Genomic DNA, 19549 nt, shown 5'->3' with positions numbered 1-19549 from the left:
AAAACATGAGAAGAACAAGTCTTCTGCTCACGTGCTCCCAGGGAAGTCAGAGACTTTGGGGAGTTGATTTTCTCCTTTCATCAGGGGGTACTGTAGTCAGGCTTGACCACCAGTGCCTTGCTGATAAAGCCACCTCTCTGACCCCATTATCTACTTTAAATGCAATACAAGACATCACGCTTCACTACCGTTTACTAGTATTTTATATTGGCATAACAGTAAGTAAAAGCTTTTATTGAAACACACTTTTCGTTCTGCTTTCCATAAGCAGGTCACAACTGTAGGCTCTAAGTGTAATTTTCGTAGAAACTGACTAAGAAAAGGTAAGTGACCACAATCCTTAATTTTCATACTCTCCAAACAGGAAAGGCTTTTGAGGGGGTGTGCTGTTTCGTTTTTATGTCAACTTGACATAGATGAGAGAGTCATTTGGGAAGATGGAACTCAATTGAGAAAATGCCCCCAACCACATTGGCCTTTGGTGCATTCCCTTGATAGATGGGCCAGCTCACATGTGTGTATGTGTTGGGGGTGGAGGTGCCACCCCTGGGTTGGTGGTCCTGGATACTCTAAGGAAGCAAGCTGAGCCAAGCCAGTTAGCAGCACTCATCCAAGGCCTTTTGCATCAGCTCCTGACACCAGGTTCCTGCTCTTTCCGTGATGGAGAGTGGCCTGAGAGTTGGAAGCTGAAATAAAAGCTTTTGCTTTTGGCCATAGTGTTTAATCACAGAAATAGAAACCATAACTAAGACAGAAGTTAACTGTTCCAAGCATCTGTAAGGAACCCTAAATTGACCATCTTTGGCTATGCAAAACAGTCACACAGATAAGGCACACCTATTCAGTCAATAGCAGAGAGCTTTATAGTTATGTATGGATCGAAAGACGAGGACAATTTCAAAGCTAGAGTCTACCAGTATCAATTGTTCTTTCATGGGTCTCTGCACCTACCTGGCAAAGCCAGACACACAGACCGCCCCTTCATTAGAGCAGCAATGCCCACAGAACCCAGGTGTAGTTCTGTGGGTGGCAAGCCTCGTGGCCAGTTGGGGTCGCTCTCTCTAACCTGCCAGGCACAGCTGCAGGGCCAGATGGGTGCCGAACAAAGTGGACTTCACTTCTCCACCTGACAACTAAGGAAGGCAAGGAAACCTCCAAGCCCTGCTGGGGTTTTGGGGGCCAATGAAATCATTTCGTGCTGCCTCTTGCATTACTCGCCGCTGCGCGGGCCAGCTTCACCTGGGGCGAACATCATTTTGAGGGCCACAGGCAGAGGCTGTGTCAACTGGGAGAGACAAACTGAGCGGGGGCGGATGGGTTTGGGCCGCGCCTACATCCTGCTGGCAGGATAAAGCTATGAGGGCTAGGTGGGAGCGGGACAGGAGGGGACCCAGGAGTCACGAAGCCGCCTCCATTGGGGACCGCCTCCTCTCGGAGTGGCCGCCCCTGTTTATTCCTAATTATCAAGCGAGAACTCAGGTCAAACAGCCACCCATAGGTAACCCGTCTGGGCCTCCGAGGGTGCGCCAAGGGGGCTGGGGGTGCGGAGGCGAGAGAAGTGGACCATTCAGATGGAGGGGGGAGCCGACAGTCTACCCTCGTGCCCTGGCATCCGTGGTACCGGGAATAGGGGTACAAAGGCAGAGTCCACTCTGTTGCATTTGAGCCTGGCTCGGTTATCCGGAACTCAGAGGAGAGACGGCTGTCCCCCGCATTCCCTCGCCCCCAGGTCGCCTCACCCCTCCGCGGGATTGTTGGTTAGGTCCAGGGCGGGGCGGGGAGGGCAGCCTCCACGTGCGGCCGCAATCCCGAGCTTTCGGCTTCTTCCGCTGCTCGGCCTCCGCCTCCAACTCGGGGAGGGGCGGGGCCTCGGGCAAAGTGGGGCGTGTCTTAGGCGGGGCGTAGGCGTGGGCTCGAGGGGGCGGAGCGGAAAGCGGGGGCGGGGGGCGGGGCAGTTGCAGCGTTGGTCTGGCGGCCGCAGAGGGGCTGGAAGCAGCGAGAAGGCTCGGCGCCGCTGGAGCAGACGCCGGTTCGGAGTCGGACGCCTGGCGCTGGCTACTTTGGAGGTACGCGCGGGAGCGGGCGCGGGCCTGTTGGCCCCCTTTCTGGGACGGTGCACCCCGGCCGCCGCTGTGCCCCCTGCTGGTCTAAAGTGCGATTTCCCCGCAGTGCCGCTCTCGGTGTCTTTCTTCTCTCTCACGGGGCTCTCTGGGCGTCTGGCACCGGGCGGGCAGGTCGTCTCTCTGCGAGTCGGAGCTCGCCCAGGCCGGGGCCCCGGGGCAGCCGCGGCCGCGAGGGAGGCGTGGAGCTGGGGGTGCCTGGCGGTGTGATTCTGAGCCCCCAATCTCCGGGACCCCGGTTCGTGGGGCGCCTGCTTGTAGCGCCCCTTCTGACTAGCTGGGACTGAACCGGCTGTTCCCGAGCGCTGTGCAGGACCGCCTGTTACGCGCGCAGGCCGGGCTGCCGGCTTTGGGAAGGCAGCACCCCAGCAAAGCCGTCCGGGGTCCCCGCAATTGCCTAGTGTGGGAAGCCCCTGAAGGGGGCCTCAGGAATACACGAGCGGGGGGGTGCGGCCTGTAGAATTTGGGTTTCTGGAGGAACTTAACACGGCCAAGCAAAGGAGACCACTAGCCTCCTTTGAGCCAGGAAGGCGGGGACGCGGACTGCTGGGGGCCACCCCTGTGAGGTCTACAGGATTAAAACAACACTTGGAGTTCCAGGATGGCTTAGCCTAATGGTGGGGCGCTTTCTTAAAGGCGGGGATAGATGGAAAGCTGTCAAAACAAGCACATTTAAAGTTAAAATAAAAGCTGGCACGATTTTCAGACCGTGCCGTTGTGTGGCTGGTGTCGGAAGAAGAAATATTACCTCATTGGCCCCCTACACCTTTTTTGGTTTTGTTTATTTATTTATTTAAGCAGCGGGTCTGTTTTGCCTGCTTTGCCCTCGGGAGCTGTGTGCTGCCCACAGCGGGGAAAGAAAACTTGCGCAAAGGTTCTCGGCACTTCTGAATGTGGAGGGAAAGTGTACCTTGCCGGATTTTCCACGCACGATTCCCTCCTTTCTTTGGACCTGGTGATGTTTGTTCACTGGTTTTCTAAGCGTCTACTTACATTTAGTTTTTACACGAAATCCCCCCTGTTGCCACAGGGTGTAGTTTGGGGATTAGAGAATGCTTTTGGAGAAAGCTGCTAGTGGCTTCATTTTCCAAGAATGTAAGTCATTTCCTTTCTGTGGTTTCAGGGAGTTGATGTTTCACAGCATCAAAACTGTGGGGAAAATTTTCCGTAATACATCTGTCATTTAAAAGGCCTGTGACTTTTGGGTTTTCTCCTTAAGAACAGTACATAAATTCAGGCCCGGCATTGTTAGAGGGACAAGAAGGCTTCTTGGTGTTGTGTTTTGTTTTGTTTGCTTTCTTTATCCCGAATCTAGAGTTTTGTGACTGCCGTAGAAAGTTTTAGCAACCAAGACCTACAAATGGCTTGCAGGATGGAGAGTGGGGGAGGGGAAGAGAGTAGAAGGGCGCAGGAAAACAGATGCCTTTTGCCCCGGTCCTTTGTAGTAAAACTCCTAGCACCTAATCATTTTCCTTGGGTGTGGTTTTAAGAAATTACAGTTTTAAGTTAAAAATGAGAATGCTCCACAGTTGGAGGCAGGTGACATGGAAATGTGGGGTTTTTGAGGGAGCTATGTTTGTAAACACACTGACTTCATATTTCATAGTAAAGTAGACCTTAGGTGGGATTATTAGATGGAGGGGATCCCCCAGGGGATATCCCGTATCAAGTTATCTGCAGGATATCTTCTCCGGAAAGTGGGCTGACTCTAATCAGAATTCGTTCCCCGCCGGTTTTGAGTTGCTTGTAGAATACCCGTGATTTGACCCTGATGGGCAGTTCTTGCAGGGCTCAAAACCTTTTGACACAGGACAAATCTTTCTGGCTTCTTCGTCCCTTCCTTTTTGGATCTAACAGGGGTAAGACCCCAGCTTCGAGTACACAATCTGAGTGTGTAGATTTCAGATACCCCTGGCTTTACAGGAAAATGCCTGCAAGCACCCTGGGCAGGTTCCTGAGGCCCTGCTTTGAAGGCAACATGCCAGTGTGCTATAGGTTTTTAAAAATCTGCCATTCAGTTGGGCTGGCTGAATTGGGGGCTGTTGAAGACCATTCCAAATTTAACTATGCTTATAGAGAGCTTTTGGCTTTCAGAACTTGTGACATAATGGGCCGTGTAGCCTTTTGTGGCAGTTGCTTGGAATGCAAGTTTCAAATAGAATTGTTTTTGACTGAGCTGTCAGGTTTAAGAGTTTTGTGTAAATGACTCCTGCCTCACAGCAAACTCTCTGATAAAGGAATTCTTTTTAGTTTTCAACTTGGATGTTATACATTTTGATCTCCAAAGCTCTGTGTGTATGTGTGTGTGTGTGTGTGTGTGTGTGTGTGTGTGTTTAAATGAAACCTGCAAACAATTATTTTGTTACGTGAAAGCCAGTACCAAGAAAAGATTAATTCAGTCCAGATGTAAAAAATGTATGTGAATTTTAGATTTGGATGATCTCAACAAGTTTCTCTTTTGTTGATGAGACTGCCTGGATCCCAGATGGCATCCACAAATTATCCCATAGGCCTGTTTCTGAATTGAGGACCGAATTTCATGGGCTTTCTCCAAAGTCACTTTAATGTTATTTTAAATCTCAAGAATAGAAAGCTTTCTGAACCATAGCAGGGCGGGTGCTTCTTATTCCCACAGAAGCCTGCAGGGTCCCAGCGCAGGACATGCGGTCTATTCCTTAGTGTATAAACAGGAGGTAGAGAGCATGTAGGGGGCTAGCCTTGAAAAGGTTTCCTTTAGTTACCTGAGTCCAGCTTTCTTTAACAGAAAAAGAAGTTTCAGGTGTTTCCAATCTTCAGTAGAGCCCGCTGTAAGGGCTTGTCTTGTGGTTTCAAGTGTCTTTGGGTCTTGTTTGACTAGCCTTAACCCTCTGCCCCCTTCTGAGTCTGAACAAGTAGTTTAAAAGAGAAAGAAGATTGATCTATTTGTTTGTTTTTTTTTTTCAAGACAGGGTTTCTCTGTTTAACAGCTTTGGCTGTGTTGGAACTCGTTCTATAGAACAGGCTGGCCTCAAACTTACAATGATCTGCCTGCCTCTGCCTCCTGAGTGTGGGGTTAAAGGCGTGCGACATCACTGCCCAGCTCTGTCAAGGAGTTTCTGAACTGTGGAATTTTAATAAAAATGTTTTTTCCCCAGAGCTAAGTGAGAAGAGTGGGGTTGCCAGCCTTAATGGCTAAACTTCAGTGGGTAGGAGTCAGTTGAGAGGACTGTTAAAACTGCACAGTCTGGGGAGGAGGCCTTGCCCATCTACATAAATGAGTAGAAACATGGTAAAGGGATAATTTGAGAGGAACCAGGTAGCAGAATACTGAGCATTGGCTTGCATGGAGAATTTAAACTTAGAAGGATAAATAGTGAATATCAGTGTTAAAGTAGGGAGACCTTTCTATTTGAATTAAAAGAATAATATCTTTCTTAGCTGCACAAAGGATAAATTTGGAATTGACATGCCGAGGGTCTGTATACAGCCTCCAGTGGGACCAGCTGCTGATTGATTGTTGTCCTGGAAACCTTGCCTCCCTTGGTGTTGACTCACTAGTTTGCTGTTAAGTAATGTGTAGGAGCCGAACGCCATTATTGCTCACCCCTACCCAGCCACTTCCCATTTTAAAGAGTGGAAAATTTTTGTGTGTAAATGCTAATGATTATACAGATATTTAATTGGTCTCTACCATTTGGGAAGGCTATTAATACATGCTTGGTAAAAACTGTGGGACCAAAGGGTTCTTCAGCAGTAATGGCCAACATTAAGTTTGGGGTAGAAGCAGGCACTCTGTGCATCTCGTTATTTTTCATGATTTAGTGGTGTAATTACTTCTAGTGCAAGTTTGTATATGGTCACTTTTTATGTGCACCAAGTGCAATATATTATATTGATCAAAGAGATTACAGGCCATGAGAAGGACGAAGAAAATAACTGATCTGACAGTCGGCTGTGTTGTTCCAGGAAGAGAAGAATGTGTTGAAATGAATTCACAGATTCCTAAGGAAATACATAGTCCTAAGGAAAAGGCACTGTTTACCTGCGACTTCCCTGGCCGTGTCTCTAGCTCAGCCTTTGCTTGCTTTGCTCTTCCCACCTGCATGGCCCTTGCGGCAGAGCTCAGACAGTAAGAAACTAAAGAGCAATCCAGACGTTCCCCGGGAGCTGGGACAAGGTTCTGTTCAGAAGCATCAACTTAGATACGGAGTTTCCTGAGTGACTTACCCCGGCGTACCCGCAGATGTTTTCCAACGTTTTTATACTTTATATAAAACACCGTTTTATATTAACACACAGCCGCAGTCTTGTGTGAGAGAGAAAGTCTTCCCTAAGTGAAGCTAACTCAGGAGCTGGCTCTCTGGTCACACTGAATGAGATGTAATTAATATTCTCCCCACAGGACACAGCTTGTGCTGTACAGTTGCAGTGGCTGCCTGACTTCCTTTCACACCTTTTAGTCCTTATTGCTTCATCTCTTTGAATCTGTTGCTCACTTATTATATATAACCAGAGACATGCTCAACTCAGAATCATCCGGCACAAAGGAACCTGGCCCAAGGAGGACCATTATTCTGCATTCTTATATAAGTTAATGTTCTTAGATTTCATCTAAAGACAGGCAAATTTAAGTTGCTTCGTTTTCTTGTGTATTTTGCACTTTGGGGGGGTTGGATGGTTAGCCCAACAATGTCACATGATGCATAGAAATTGGTGTAGTGAGTGGTGATTCTTTTTCTTGAATTTCCACTAATTAATACATCCAATTTCTCCATTCTGTTAACAGACAGTTGGGTAGTGCGGAGCTAATATGTAGTGGCTAATGCTTTGATGGCTCAAAAAGAAATTGAGTATTTCAGAATTGCGAGTATAATATTAAGATTAAAAATAACTTCAAAAATAGGGTATGCAATGATTTTTTTTTAAGCAATACTTATCAACAGAAACACTGAAGGTTCAGCTGGGAACTCAGACTTCATGGGATAGTTTGAAGTGTTTTGGCTAAACAGTGCCGGACTTCAGCTAAGCACCGAAGGTAGTGAAAGGGGCCTTAGGTGACCACATATCGACTAACCCATCATTTTTAGGGGCGGAATGACTCACACCAGTGGGAGTGTCTCAGGACCCAGTGTGGTCCAGCCAGCAGCTAGACAGATGGGGCTGCTGTCCAGACCCTGCCTGGGGAGAGCACAGGCCTGGAACCTGGTAGTTCTCATCCCAGTCTGCCTGGAGGCTCAGTGCCTAGAGGATAGATGCCCTTTTCTGATTCACCCCGTGATGTTGTATGGCTCTGCTCAGGTAGTCCAGCCTGTTAGAATGGATCTGTAGTGAGGCCGGACATCCATCCGTCCCCGTCTATCCATCCATCCCTCTGTCCATCCATGCCCATTGACCCCACCCCTACCCCTGCGCCCTCCACCACACTGAGCTATTGGGATTTGTCTTTTCCCCCTCCCTCTTCCCCACCTCTCTCATCTTCCTCCTGTCTAAGCCAGCCAGAGATGCTGGTATCTTGGACCCTGTTAAGATGGACTCTAATTTCAAAGATCTTGTCTCTAAAGAAGGTTCACCGTTTGGGTTCCTCTGTTTAAGCTTTCTCCTTCTCTGAAGTTTCCCTCCCTCTCCATATTCTCCTCCAGCAAGTAAATATTCTCAGAAACAGCCACTCTTTACCAAAAACAGAGGTGAAGTTCTGCTGCCGAGGGCTGTGGCCCGCCCTGGAAGCGCTAACAGAGAAGCCTGGGATTGTGGTCTCACTGAAACCCGGCAGATGAAACCAAGAGTCTGTAAAGGATGCAGATGCGCTCTTTTTCTCAAGTCTCCCTGAAGAATAAAGGGCATTTTCATGGCTCCAGACAAGGCTTGCCATTTCGGTTGAGGCTCATGAAAAAGGTGGTAGTGGATGGTAGAACTACAGAAATTTAAATAAGAGTGTGTCGTCTTCAGCCCTGATGGAATGAGGCATACATTCAACAGCAAAATCTTGTCATGTAGCATCCCTGGAAAATGTATATGATGACCGCAGATCTACAGTCCCGACATGTTAGTGAAATCACAAGAGGATTATTATAGCTTGAGGACTGTAGAGAAGAGAGGCAAGGACGTGAGGTGGTAAGGTGAGGATTTTTGTTTGTTTCTTTTTAGACAGGGTTTCTCAGTGTAGGCCCAGCTGTCCTGGAACTCACTCTGTAGGCCTTGCTTACCTTGAACTCAGAGATATGCCTGTCTCTACCTCCTGAGTGCTGGGATTAAAAGCATGTGCCACCACCGCCTGGCAAGGATTTTTTTTAAAGTGGGCATATATTCATTTTACATAGTGATAGGTTTCATAAGAAGTTTCCATTCAAATGTATCATGTGATTTGACTGTATTTGCCCCTCCCACTTCATGCTCTTCCTTTATCCAGCTATTCTTGCTTTTCTTTTCATGTCACACACACACACACTCACATATAAATGATTTTATATATGTATATGAAATCTAGGAACCATATATTAGAGAAAATGTGGTATGTGTCTTTCTGAGTTTGGTCCTGCAAATGATATACTTTATGATTGGATAAAACCCACACACGCACACACACCAAATTTTTCCTCATCCATTCATCTGCTAATAGGCACCTAGGCTGACTCCACAACAGGGCTGTCAGTCATGAGCAGTGTCTCTAGTATGCTGACCCAGATTCCACTGGGTAACTTTGAAGTCACTCCCTGAAGTCCAGACTCGGCTGTTCTCCTTGGGTAGCTGGAGAAATGACTTGTGCTTTGCATTTCCTTCTCTTCTATAAAATGATGGGCGATAGAAGTTTTGATTGCCCCCCAAGAGTTCCTATGACCATTAGATGAAATGGTACATGCACAACAACTGGCCTGGTTTTGACATACAGCAAGCAGTCAAGTGGTTTGAGCTGTGATCGCTATGTACAGAAAAAGTAATGGGCTTCTTAGAGGTTGCCTCTGTTTACTTCTGGATCATTGGGTTTTCCTCTCAGGAAAAGCAGGGAACAAAACCTGTATCTGTTCAGATACTGGGCAGTTGGTTGCTGCAGTAAGAACAGCTAGCTTTTCCCACTGGTTAATGGGAGGAAGTTTTCCAAGTTCTCTTCTAATTGTTTTTTTTTTCTTTTACAGATACCAAAAAGTAAATCTGCATGTTAAAAATATTCTCTTTATGTCATTAATATATTGGGTAGCGCTTTTAGACTGAAGAATGGCAGAGGACCCTGCTTTCTGCTCATACACCCTGCAGAATTTCCCGTGAGCCCTTTCAAAGCCCCTGTTACTGTTTATTCCTAACCCCCCCATTGGCCCAGTTTATACACTGTGAGCCAAACCCCTTAATGACTTTCTGTTATTGGGCCCAGAGTTTAAGATTTTAAAACCATTCATTCAGAGGAAATTAATAGTCTGAAAGTTTCAGAGGGAGCATTTAAGCAAAAAGGAACTTAGCTTAAGCGCATTGGGAAGATACATTTACATCTAAACAGCATAATTACTAGCTCAGCTATAGGCCCGGATGAGTCGTGCCATATCATTCTGATCTGTTCCTGGAAGTGGGGGGTGCTACCTCACATGGCCCATTCCTGCCTGTGCACTCTGCAAACCTTAGGCTTGAGTAAACTGAGTAAAACCTTAGCGGTGTGCACTAGACCAACAGAAACTAGGTTCAGTGTCTGCGTGAGGTATTCAGAGCTATACTGAGTGATGCCTGCAGCTCCTGCCTGCCTGGCCAGTGAAATACAAGTGTGGGGAAAGGAGTTAGGTGTCCTAGGGAAGTGCCAAATCGAGCCTTAGTTATTAGGAAACAAGTGGTCGTGGCCAAGGATGTGATGTCTAGTCCCATCTCTGGGTGCTGAGCCTCTGGTAGGTAGGAAGCCAGGCTGAGCTCCATCTTTGGGAACTTGCCTGGAGTTCAGGAAAAAGCCTCAAGTATTAGAAGAAAACAAAGAAAATGAAGTGACTGGATGTTTAAATTCCGTTGTTCATCTAACATAATATATAACTGGCATATGCCAGGTTGTGTTGTATGTAAGATACATAAGTGAACAGAATAGAGAACAGAGCTCTACCTTCATGGTAGTCTATTAAGAGACGGACAGGAAGTGAAGCCCATTTTATGTGTTCAGAAGGTCGTAAGTATGAAACAGAAGGAGGTTAGAAGGAATGCTGGTCCAGGGAGATGGGGACATTACTGCTTGGGGTCGAGACGCTGATATTGGGCTCGTGTCTGACATGTACATGCTAAACTGAGAATGCAGGGAGTAGAAGTGTGCCTACATGTAGCTAACTTACTGCCCGGGGCCGGGGAGAGTGTGGGCTCTGTCTTGTGATCAACTGCCACGGCTCCAGCATCAGGAGAGAGAGCTGTTCTGTGTCGCCAGCCCTGGAAGTATCCAAAGTCAAAGCTTGAAACATGGTTTCACCTACAGTATATCAATTTTACATTACAGTTTAAAAAAAAAAAAGTCAGATTATCTACAGTGTCATTTAGAGAGCCCTCGTTGAGAAGGTAGCGGAGGAGCCCTGCAGGAGTCCCGAGCAAAGCCTTCCAGCAGAGGAGCAGAGAAGACTCAGATGGAATGTGTCTGAGGCGAATGAGCAAGGAGAGTAGCAGAATCCAGAGAACTTTGGTGGCTGTTGGGTAGGGCCAGCCCAGGCCATTAGAAGGACTCTGGTTTTTCCTGAGTGAAGTGGGGCGCCATGAGGGTTTTGAGCAGAGCATGGTGCGGGTGGAGCGCTTTGATAGGGGTCTTGATAGAATTCCTGGCTGTCGTGAGGGAAATGCAAGAGTATTCAGAGGTGGAAATGGGGGTGCCAGCTAGCAGCTGTTTTCAGTAATCCTGCCTGAAAGATGGCAGAGAGGAGGTGGGGAGAAACAGACCAGAAATCTGTAAGAAACGGCGTCTTCTGACCACCTAAGCTCTAAGACCAGGCGATCAGGGCAGTACCAAGTCATTTTGCTTCATTGTGCCAGTGACAGTGACTGAGATGGGCAAAGTTCCCGGAAGCTGTTTTGACTGACTGCCAAGTGGAGGAGCCTCGGAGGAGGGAGGTTGGCTGTGGAATCTGGAGTCCAGGGAAAGGGTCCAGAGTTTGGAAGTTGCCAGCACAGTGTGCGTGAGATAGCTTGTGCAGACAGAGAAAGGCCTATGAGCAAAGCCACGGTGGTGGTGAAGAGAAGAAGCGAACTGTGCAATGGAAGGCTTTTAAGCCGAGGATCTTACACGTTTCCAGGGGAGTGGGCTCCTCCTTGAACACTGTTGTCTACACCACGGGCAAGGAGTTGCTTTTCTGACTGTGGTGATTGGGATGCTTCATCAACAGACTTGAATTTAGAATGAACTCCCAGAAGGATAGCAGGGAATGTCCCTGAAGTCAAGTAAATGTCTCCCAGAGTCTGGGAGAGTGAGTGAGTGAGTGTCACATGTTGCTCAGAGGTCAAGCGGGGTAAGGTAGGAGAGTCATTCTTCGAACCCCTGAAATCATTCTAGACCAAGGCAAAAGCTGTGGTGATAGCAAGGGTAGAGACAGATGCCCAGTTGGAGAGGGTCCCAAGAGAACAAGAAGTTTATGAGCGGTAACTGTTTGTAATTCTGCCATTTATAAATCTTTAATATTGGTTGTGGGTTTTTTATTTTAATTTTGGGCATTATTTCAGAAATGGGATTGTTGGGAGCCTGAGGGCTTCAGTGGGCTCAGACAGGAGTTGGGCACCTTTACGCCCCCCTCCTCGGTAAGGCTCTGGTGTACAGATTGTATGTATCTACTTATTTTGAAATAAGAGAACTGTTCTGTCGCAGTTTTCAAGCTGCAGGTTGACTGCTAAAAACTGTACCCTGAAAGCACTTGACGTGAGTCTTTATCTGTCCAGTGATTTGTTCTTGGATTCAGTATATGAAGTAAGAAAATAGATACATGCCTTGAGGTAACATTTTCTGAAAAGCGGTAGGTTTGGGGTGTCCAGGCGATACATAGGGCCCACTCTGGAAATCCTCATTCACAGAGGGGATTAGGACTGGAGGTTCTCAAGAGTCAAAGCAATTATTGACGTTCTCTTTAGTGTTTGTTCTATACCCCGCTAATGGCTTTCATCATGATCGTTTCTAAGCATGTGATTAAGCAATTTTGTAATTCTGGATTTTATATCATAATTGGGCACCAAGAATTTTCCCTTCCTGGAATTAACTTTGGATTATAATGGTAATTTTATGTAATGCTGTCATCAAAATGAATAACACATCTCTAATACTAATTATCTTTCTCTAAGTGTATTCAAACACCAACACTTAAGCTTTTGGAGCGTTAAAGGCTTACAGAGTGGCTGGGAGAATTAAGACTTTGTTACACGTATTTGACTATCGTTTGCTAATAAAAGATTCTTTAGAGGGCTGGAGAGATGGCTCAGAGGTTAAGAGCATTGCCTGCTCTTCCAAAGGTCCTGAGTTCAATTCCCAGCAACCACATGGTGGCTCACAACCATCTGTAATGGGGTATGGTGCCCTCTTCTGGCCTGCAGGCATACACACATATATAGAATATTGTATACATAATAAATAAATAAATATTTTTTTAAAAAAAGATTCTTTAGAAAGTCACTAATTATGGAGAAGTGCTGGAAAGGGCAAAGGCTTCGTTGGCAGTGGGTTATGGCACATGGTTTTTGGATACTGGAGCACCACTGATGGTAGCCTGTTTCCAGCAGACTGTGGTTCGGGCATCTAATGTCAACATGTCAACATGCTCAGGCACGCGCTGTCCACATTTCTTTATTGTCATTTTGCATGTTTTTTTTCAGCTGAAGCTTGCAAGTCACTCTACGGTTAGTTAAATGGTCATAATTGACTCGTACCAGAGAAACACACCAGGCCAGTGTGAAGTGGTTCTGCAGTGCAGTTTTTTCCATGGTGGATGCTATATGGTACCGAACTTTAAGCAGACCATGTCAAGTCTCTTCTGTCCGGGACTGTAGGATGCTATCCAGAGTTCTTAGCATGAGATTTTTCACGCCCAACCAAAGTTGCCTGCCTGAGGTAAGATTGGCGGAGGCAGACATAATTTAGCTTTTAACACTTTTATTCGCCAACATTTAAAACTTGGGAAATTTGACATTTTAAAAATTGTATTTTACACTTTCCCTTGAAAGGTCAGAACCCCTGGTAGTGACCTTCTTTGTGTGGGCGTGTGCTCCGCAGCCCCACAGAGGCCAGCAGAGAGCCAGTGTCCACATCCCCAGAGTTGGGCTGCTCCGTCTCACCGTAGCCTGCTTCTTCCGGTAGGCTGTGTGTCATCTCAAAGCACCTTAGGTCTAGTTAAATTGTCTTCCCCATCATCCCGTGTGACACGCCAACGCCGTATTTCCTCTTCTGTGCTTTCTTTCCGGAATCCAGGCTCACTCTGTTGCTCCTCACAGCCGAAACCTGGCACCTGGCACTTTGTGCAGTCAGCTTTGCGCGTGGTACCTGGCTCGCCCAGTCTCCCCACTCATTTCTTGAAAGCAAAGACCATATAATTTACCCGTACCAAGAAAGTTTATTTTAGATTTACTGGATTAGCTTTTTTGATTTAGTTTCTGGTGCATAGTACTCTATAATTATGGTGATGGTATAGAAATGGAAAATAGCAGTCTTACGTAAAATCTCTTTCAAACTGTACTTTCTAGATATATTATTCCCAAGCCCATTGTCATAGTGTTTGCACAATCTTCTTGCGTATCCATTCACTAATACTTCAGTTACCGTCAGTGTTCTGTCCTGTTGTATAGATGTGTGTAGCTTCTGTACAGTGAGTGTGTAACGTGAAAATGTGTGATTTCCAGATTAGTGAGTCATTACTGCCTACCAGTTTGGGGGAGGGGTATGCTTCATCTTAGCAATGACCACTTTCAGAAGTCCAGATTTTTTCATTCCTTTACAAATAATGTGTACATTACTTTTGTTGTTGTTGTTGTTGTTGTTTGAGACAGGATTTCTCTGTGTTAACCCTGGCTGTCTTGGAACTCACTCTGTAGACCAGGCTGGCCTCAAACATAGAGATTCTCCTGCCTCTGCCTCCTGAGTTGCTTTTGGTTTTGATGTTGTTTGTGAAGACAAGGTCTCACTTGTGTATCTCTGGCTGGCCTGGAACTCACTATGTAGGCCAGGCTAACCTTGAACTCACAAGTCTGCCTGTGTCTGCCTGCCTGGGCGCTGAGACTAAAGGTGTGGCCCACCGTGACTGGTTGTGAAAGGTAGGTTCTAAATACTAGAATACATAATGATTTAGTTTTGAAAATTATTTCAGTAAGTATACAACAAACCTGGGCAGTGGTGGTACAGAGCACTCAGGAGGCAGAGGCAGGCGGATCTCTGTGAGTTTGAGGCCAGTTCCAGGATGACCAGTGCTACACAGATAAACCCTGTCTCAGAGAGAGAGAGAGAGAAGAAAAGTATACAGCAAGATCTTAGTAGAGATTGCTCTGAGTGTCTGGGAGGGGGCAAAGGTAGCACATGTGATAGTGACCAGGTTCTGAATTCCTTCCCCTTCCCTTCTGCTCTCCAACAGAAGATTTAAAAATAATCAGAATGTAAACCTACAGCCTTTGGGACAAAAATGAATGAAGATGTAACTAAAAGCCAGGGCTTGGGGGATGAAAATGTTCAAAAAAGGAAAAACTATTGTCCAAAGAATTGTCTTTGCCTGTTGTCATTGCAGTAGTGTTAAAGAAAATAATACTTTATGACTCTAGGAATTTATTGAATCTGTTTTCAAAAGGAAATAAAAGACAATGGGAAAATTAGGCTTCAAATGTAAGACATACATAGCCTGTTTGGAAATAACTTATGGGACTATTAACTATTTCAAAGATAGTAACAGTAAGGTCTTGTCTCATTGCTCTGAGAAGGAAAAAATAAAAATAAATGAAGACCCCCTCCCCATGAGAAGTGGGCAGCACCTTTATTTAATGGTTCCAAGCGCATAATGATTTTCCCCATCTGATATCTTTGGGAAATGTTGAGGACTTGGCTGTAGTCAGTCTCTGTGTTGGCCTAGGTTCCATCACCACAACCAGAAACGGCTCGTGTTTTTCTTCCAAAGAAAAGAGAATCCTGTGCTTAACCAAACCTATCTAAATACAGTATTAAAGTTCATTTGTTTTTCATACTAAAGTCAGCTTCAAGGTGCCGGTTTGAAATCTTTATTAAGGAATCAAGTTACTTATGGACAGATTTTAGGGAGTGTTACTTCAAGTAAACCTGAGATTTTCAAATTTAACATTAAAAAGTTTTTTTTAAAAAAATCAAATTAAGAAATAGTTTTTTCTAGGAATGTCGAGGGTCTAGAATTTGCAATAAACCCTAAGTCCGTTTAAAATAAAGCCTTTCTAATCTCCAGAGTTTATTTTCTGAGCCTGTGTTCATTTTAAATAGCTGAAAAAGGACATTTGATTGATTATTTACTTTTACAGGTGCCTAGAGGAACATTAAGAGACATTTTCATGAAGGCACAGAAAGCTAATGGAAGTGACCCAAGATAGGGCGTACAGTTCCCTTTAGTACCAGCCTTGTTCTTTAAGTAGACCTGCTTCCTGAGAAGGATATTGTGAAGGACCCTGGGAATCGGAATGGTAGAGACAGAGAGCTAAATAATACCTTTATTCTGTAATCTGTTTTCTTCTGAATAGAGTTTGAAGTACTATCTTAAATTGCCTAAGAGATTGGAAAGGCTGTGAAATTTGGTTTGAAATTTGGGCTTTGGGGCTGGCGGGGATGGGGTGGGGAGGCCTTGCTTTGGGGTCAGCCAAACTGCCTTTTTGGGCATTCGGGTCTTGGCAGGACTTTGTGATGGTAGCTCCTGTGTCTCGCGCAGTGACACCATCACCGTTGGGAGGCCTCTTGTGGCTTAACAGGTCGGCAGCAAGCAGCTTGCCAACAGGTAGCGGCTCCTGTTCTACCCTTCTGGACTCCTTCCTGCCACCTGGAGCACTGGTGGCTCTTGACCTGTGTCTAGCGGTGTCTCTACTTTGTTCCTTCCGAGCACTGTGAGGTCAGTCACCTGGCATTCGGGTTCACACCTTAGGCAAATCACATGTTTACCTGCTGGCCCGCAAGGAGAATGTGCTCTGTCCTAAGTCTGGCATATGAATAAACTCTGTCGTCTTGTAGCAGCAATACATATTCAGCTCTTAATATTTGCATTGAAAAGAATGCAAATTTTGTTCCTTAGATATTCAAAAGGCCCTAAGTAGAGACTGAGTTTTTATGACTACCGATAGAAAACAACAGTAGAAATTATCTGTGCTTTCTCAGTGTAAGCTCTGTCTTTTGAAATACCTGAGTTTGGGGATATTGTGTGACAAAACTTTCTGGGGAGATGCGACACACGTCTGTTCACAGATTCGGAGCCTGGGACAAACCAAACTTGATGAACCATGAGTTTTATGATTACTTACAGGAATATGGATGAAGGGTTACGGCCAAGAGCAGAAGTGATTCAGACGCACCACGAAAGCCCATCTCAGCATGGGTGATCGCTCCCAAAGGCTGGTAGGAACCGGCAGCTTGACCAGGAAGCAAAGCACAGCTCCTTAAGAGCAAGATGTATTTAACGCTTAAGTTTTCTAAAGAATCTGAGTCTGAAGACTTGAGATAGAAAACAGCTGTAAGACAGAGCCTGTAAGGAGTGGGTTAAATGGCAGGGTACCTTTCCCTTGGGCAGTCAGTGGCTGCAGCAGAACAGGGCACTCTTTAAGGCCTGTGCTCTTTTCTGCTAACTACCTTGTTCGATAAAATAATTGCAGTTTTTGAAATATATGGCACATTTTTCTTCCTTTTTTTTTAGCCCCTTTAAAATTTATCTATTTATTTATTTGAGATAGAGTCTCACTACATAGCCTTGACTGGCCTGATACCTCTACTTAGACTAGGCTAGCCTCTAATTTGCCACAGTCCTGCCTCAACCTCCCAAGTATTCTTTTGATAACTTACAAAGCCAATTGTAGTTTCTGTCTGACACTAGCAACTTATTTTCTTTAGCTCGTGCTTATTTTATCGGAGAGAAGTTTTATTTCAGGCTAACTAAAGTCTGTCTTTTCAGACATTTTCAGCTTGACCCAGAATTCCAAATCATTGCCCTTTAATCACAAAAAGCAAAGATGTGTGTAAAATCTTACACTGTGGCTCCTTTGATAATTGCAGATGTTATCTTGTTGCTTTTCGAACCGGCTAACAAGAAATCTAAAGTGAACAGTATTTTGAAATAATTGCACATTGTATTTTTAAAGGTTAGATATTCAGTTCAGAAACTTTGCATACTCTTTACAGCTTCCTCTTTTAAAAATGGAATGCAGAAGCCTATGGCGCTCATGAGGTGGCACAGCTAGTGTTTCATGGAAGTGTTTCTTCCACATACCTTCTGCTGTGCTCACAGGTCACTTTGAAAGCACATGACTTGTCTCAACACTGGTGTATGTGTCAGAGATTTTGCTGAAAATCAGAGATGAGTTCTTTCTTCCAACTCCCTTCAGTTTTTTAAAACAGGGTATCTCTGTGTAGTCCTGGGTATCCTGGAACTCACTCCGTAGACCAGGCTGGCCTCAAACTCACAGAGATCCGTCTGCCTTTGCCTCCCAAGTGCTGAGATTAAAAGCATTCAGAATTCTTGCTCAGTGGTAACTGGGTCTTTGTTTTAGGAAGTAGCCTTAACATTGTCTCAGTTACCAAATGACCACGACTTCCTACACTTCAGCTATAAGGTTGAGTTGAAGCTCAGGGTTTAAGCTAAAGCCTCGGGTTTACCAATTGAGCCAATTCTGCGTTGTATTCATTGCACGTTAACAAGAGGCTTGAGGTAATAACTGCTACTTAATCTATAAGCGCTAGTGGATATATAGATTTGTTTTTAAACATTTTACCTTTCTCAAGACAAATTACATGTATGAGAAATAAAGCTCACAAGTTATAAGTAGATAATTGAGTGTGGGTAAATGTATTCACTCATATAACCAACAAAATAACTAAAATATAGACCATTCTGTCGGGACCAAATGTTTACTGTGGCCCCTTTTTAGTTACACTCCCATTCTTTCTTTCACCTTGCTTTTGTACATGGTTTCTTCTGTCATTTAGTATATGTGTTTGGGGGATATCAAGTTTGGTTAGGGATTTTGGTGAACATGTTCATGAGTGATCTTTTTTAAAGAAAAGGTTCTTGCCAGATGTTGGTGTCACTGTACCTTCAATCCCAGCACTTGTAAGGCAGAGGCAGAGGCCGAAGGATCTCAGAGTTTGTGGCTAGCCTGGTCTACAGAGCAAATTCCAGGACAGTAAGGGCAAACACAGAGAAACCCTGTGTTGAAAAACCAAAAGGGGGAGAAAAAGAAAAGAAAAAGTTCCTAATGCTTTGAATTCACCATTGGGTGCCCATGCCAGTAGCTCCTTTCGCATCCTTGGGTAGCATCCAGTTGTTGGTTGGCTCATTCATTCCTCTACTGATGAAGGATACTTGGGTTGTTCTATTTTAGAGTCGTCCTAAAGTTACTGAGAATATCCATGTTCATTTCCTGTCTTAGTTGCCTGGTATGTGAATACATAACTTGATAGAAAAACTGCCCGATTGTTTTTCTGAAGTGGCTTGTCCATTTCAAGGTCCTATGAGCGATGATGGCCAAGAGTTCTTTGTCCGAATTCTTGCCGAGTCTTGGCTTTGTCAGTCTTTGCAGTTTTATGAGTGTAGGTAGCTTACTCTGGCTCTTATTTGTGTCTCCTAAGACTAATGGTGCCGACCATCATCCCAAGTGCTTCTTTGTCCTTCCCACCTGGTCCTCGCTGAAATGACTATTCAGATTTATTAGTCATATTTTTAAGAAGTTGTCGGTTCTGTTTTGTTATAAGAGCTATTTGTGTTATTCATGTTTTCTGGGCTTGTTTTGAAGCAGGTGTTTATCCTTTTTTTTCAGTGTGAAGATTTCTTGATCTTTAAGATGACTTTCAAAGGACAGAGTTCTGTGGACAATTTTTTTTTTTTGTTTAAGGTCTAAAAAATGTGCTATTAAATCACTTTTGTCAAAAGTTAGATAACTTTATACAGGCTTTATTCCTGAACCCTTTATTCTACCCAGTTGAATATTTCTGGTTTTGTTTGGTTCCATCGACCCACACCTTTCCTTAGGTGCGTATTGCACTGCTTTGGTTGCTATACTTTCAAAAGAATTCTATGAATGAGGTCGTAAGACCTACTTTGGTATCTTTAAAATCATTTTAGCTAATTTTATATCTGCTTGTTTATTTTTGAGTTGAAAAAACACACTGCAAAGCTTTAAAACTTTATTTTGAAATAATTTGAGACCCAAAAAAATAGTAGTTCCACCGTACTATTTTTTGATAATCCCTCCACTGGGAGAAAAGAGAATCTCATAACTGTAAATGCTTTCCAGACAGGACCTTAACTTTGGCATAATGCTATTATCTATGCTAT

At 44.8% G+C, this 19549-nt stretch overlaps 1 protein-coding gene across 4 annotated transcripts in view; it reads left to right on the top strand.

The window, feature by feature from the left end:
* The first annotated feature begins 1376 nt into the window (after positions 1–1376).
* Frmd6 (FERM domain containing 6) overlaps positions 1377–19549 on the top strand; it is a 72581-nt gene continuing 54408 nt past the window's right edge. For 2 of the 4 annotated variants that reach the window (XM_038337903.1, XM_038337900.1), the window contains exon 1: positions 1969–2066. The gene's annotated coding sequence lies outside the window, so the exon portion shown is untranslated. Of the gene's footprint in view, positions 1499–1968; positions 2067–13011; positions 13129–19549 lie in introns of those variants that run through there. The other 2 variants (XM_038337902.1, XM_038337901.1) reach the window with 2 other exon arrangements.

Source organism: Arvicola amphibius, chromosome 7 (assembly GCF_903992535.2).
Source record: "Arvicola amphibius chromosome 7, mArvAmp1.2, whole genome shotgun sequence".
NCBI classification, from domain to species: domain Eukaryota; kingdom Metazoa; phylum Chordata; class Mammalia; order Rodentia; family Cricetidae; genus Arvicola; species Arvicola amphibius.
Note: the sequence above shows the minus strand (reverse complement) of the source record. Positions and strands in the feature narration are given on the sequence as shown.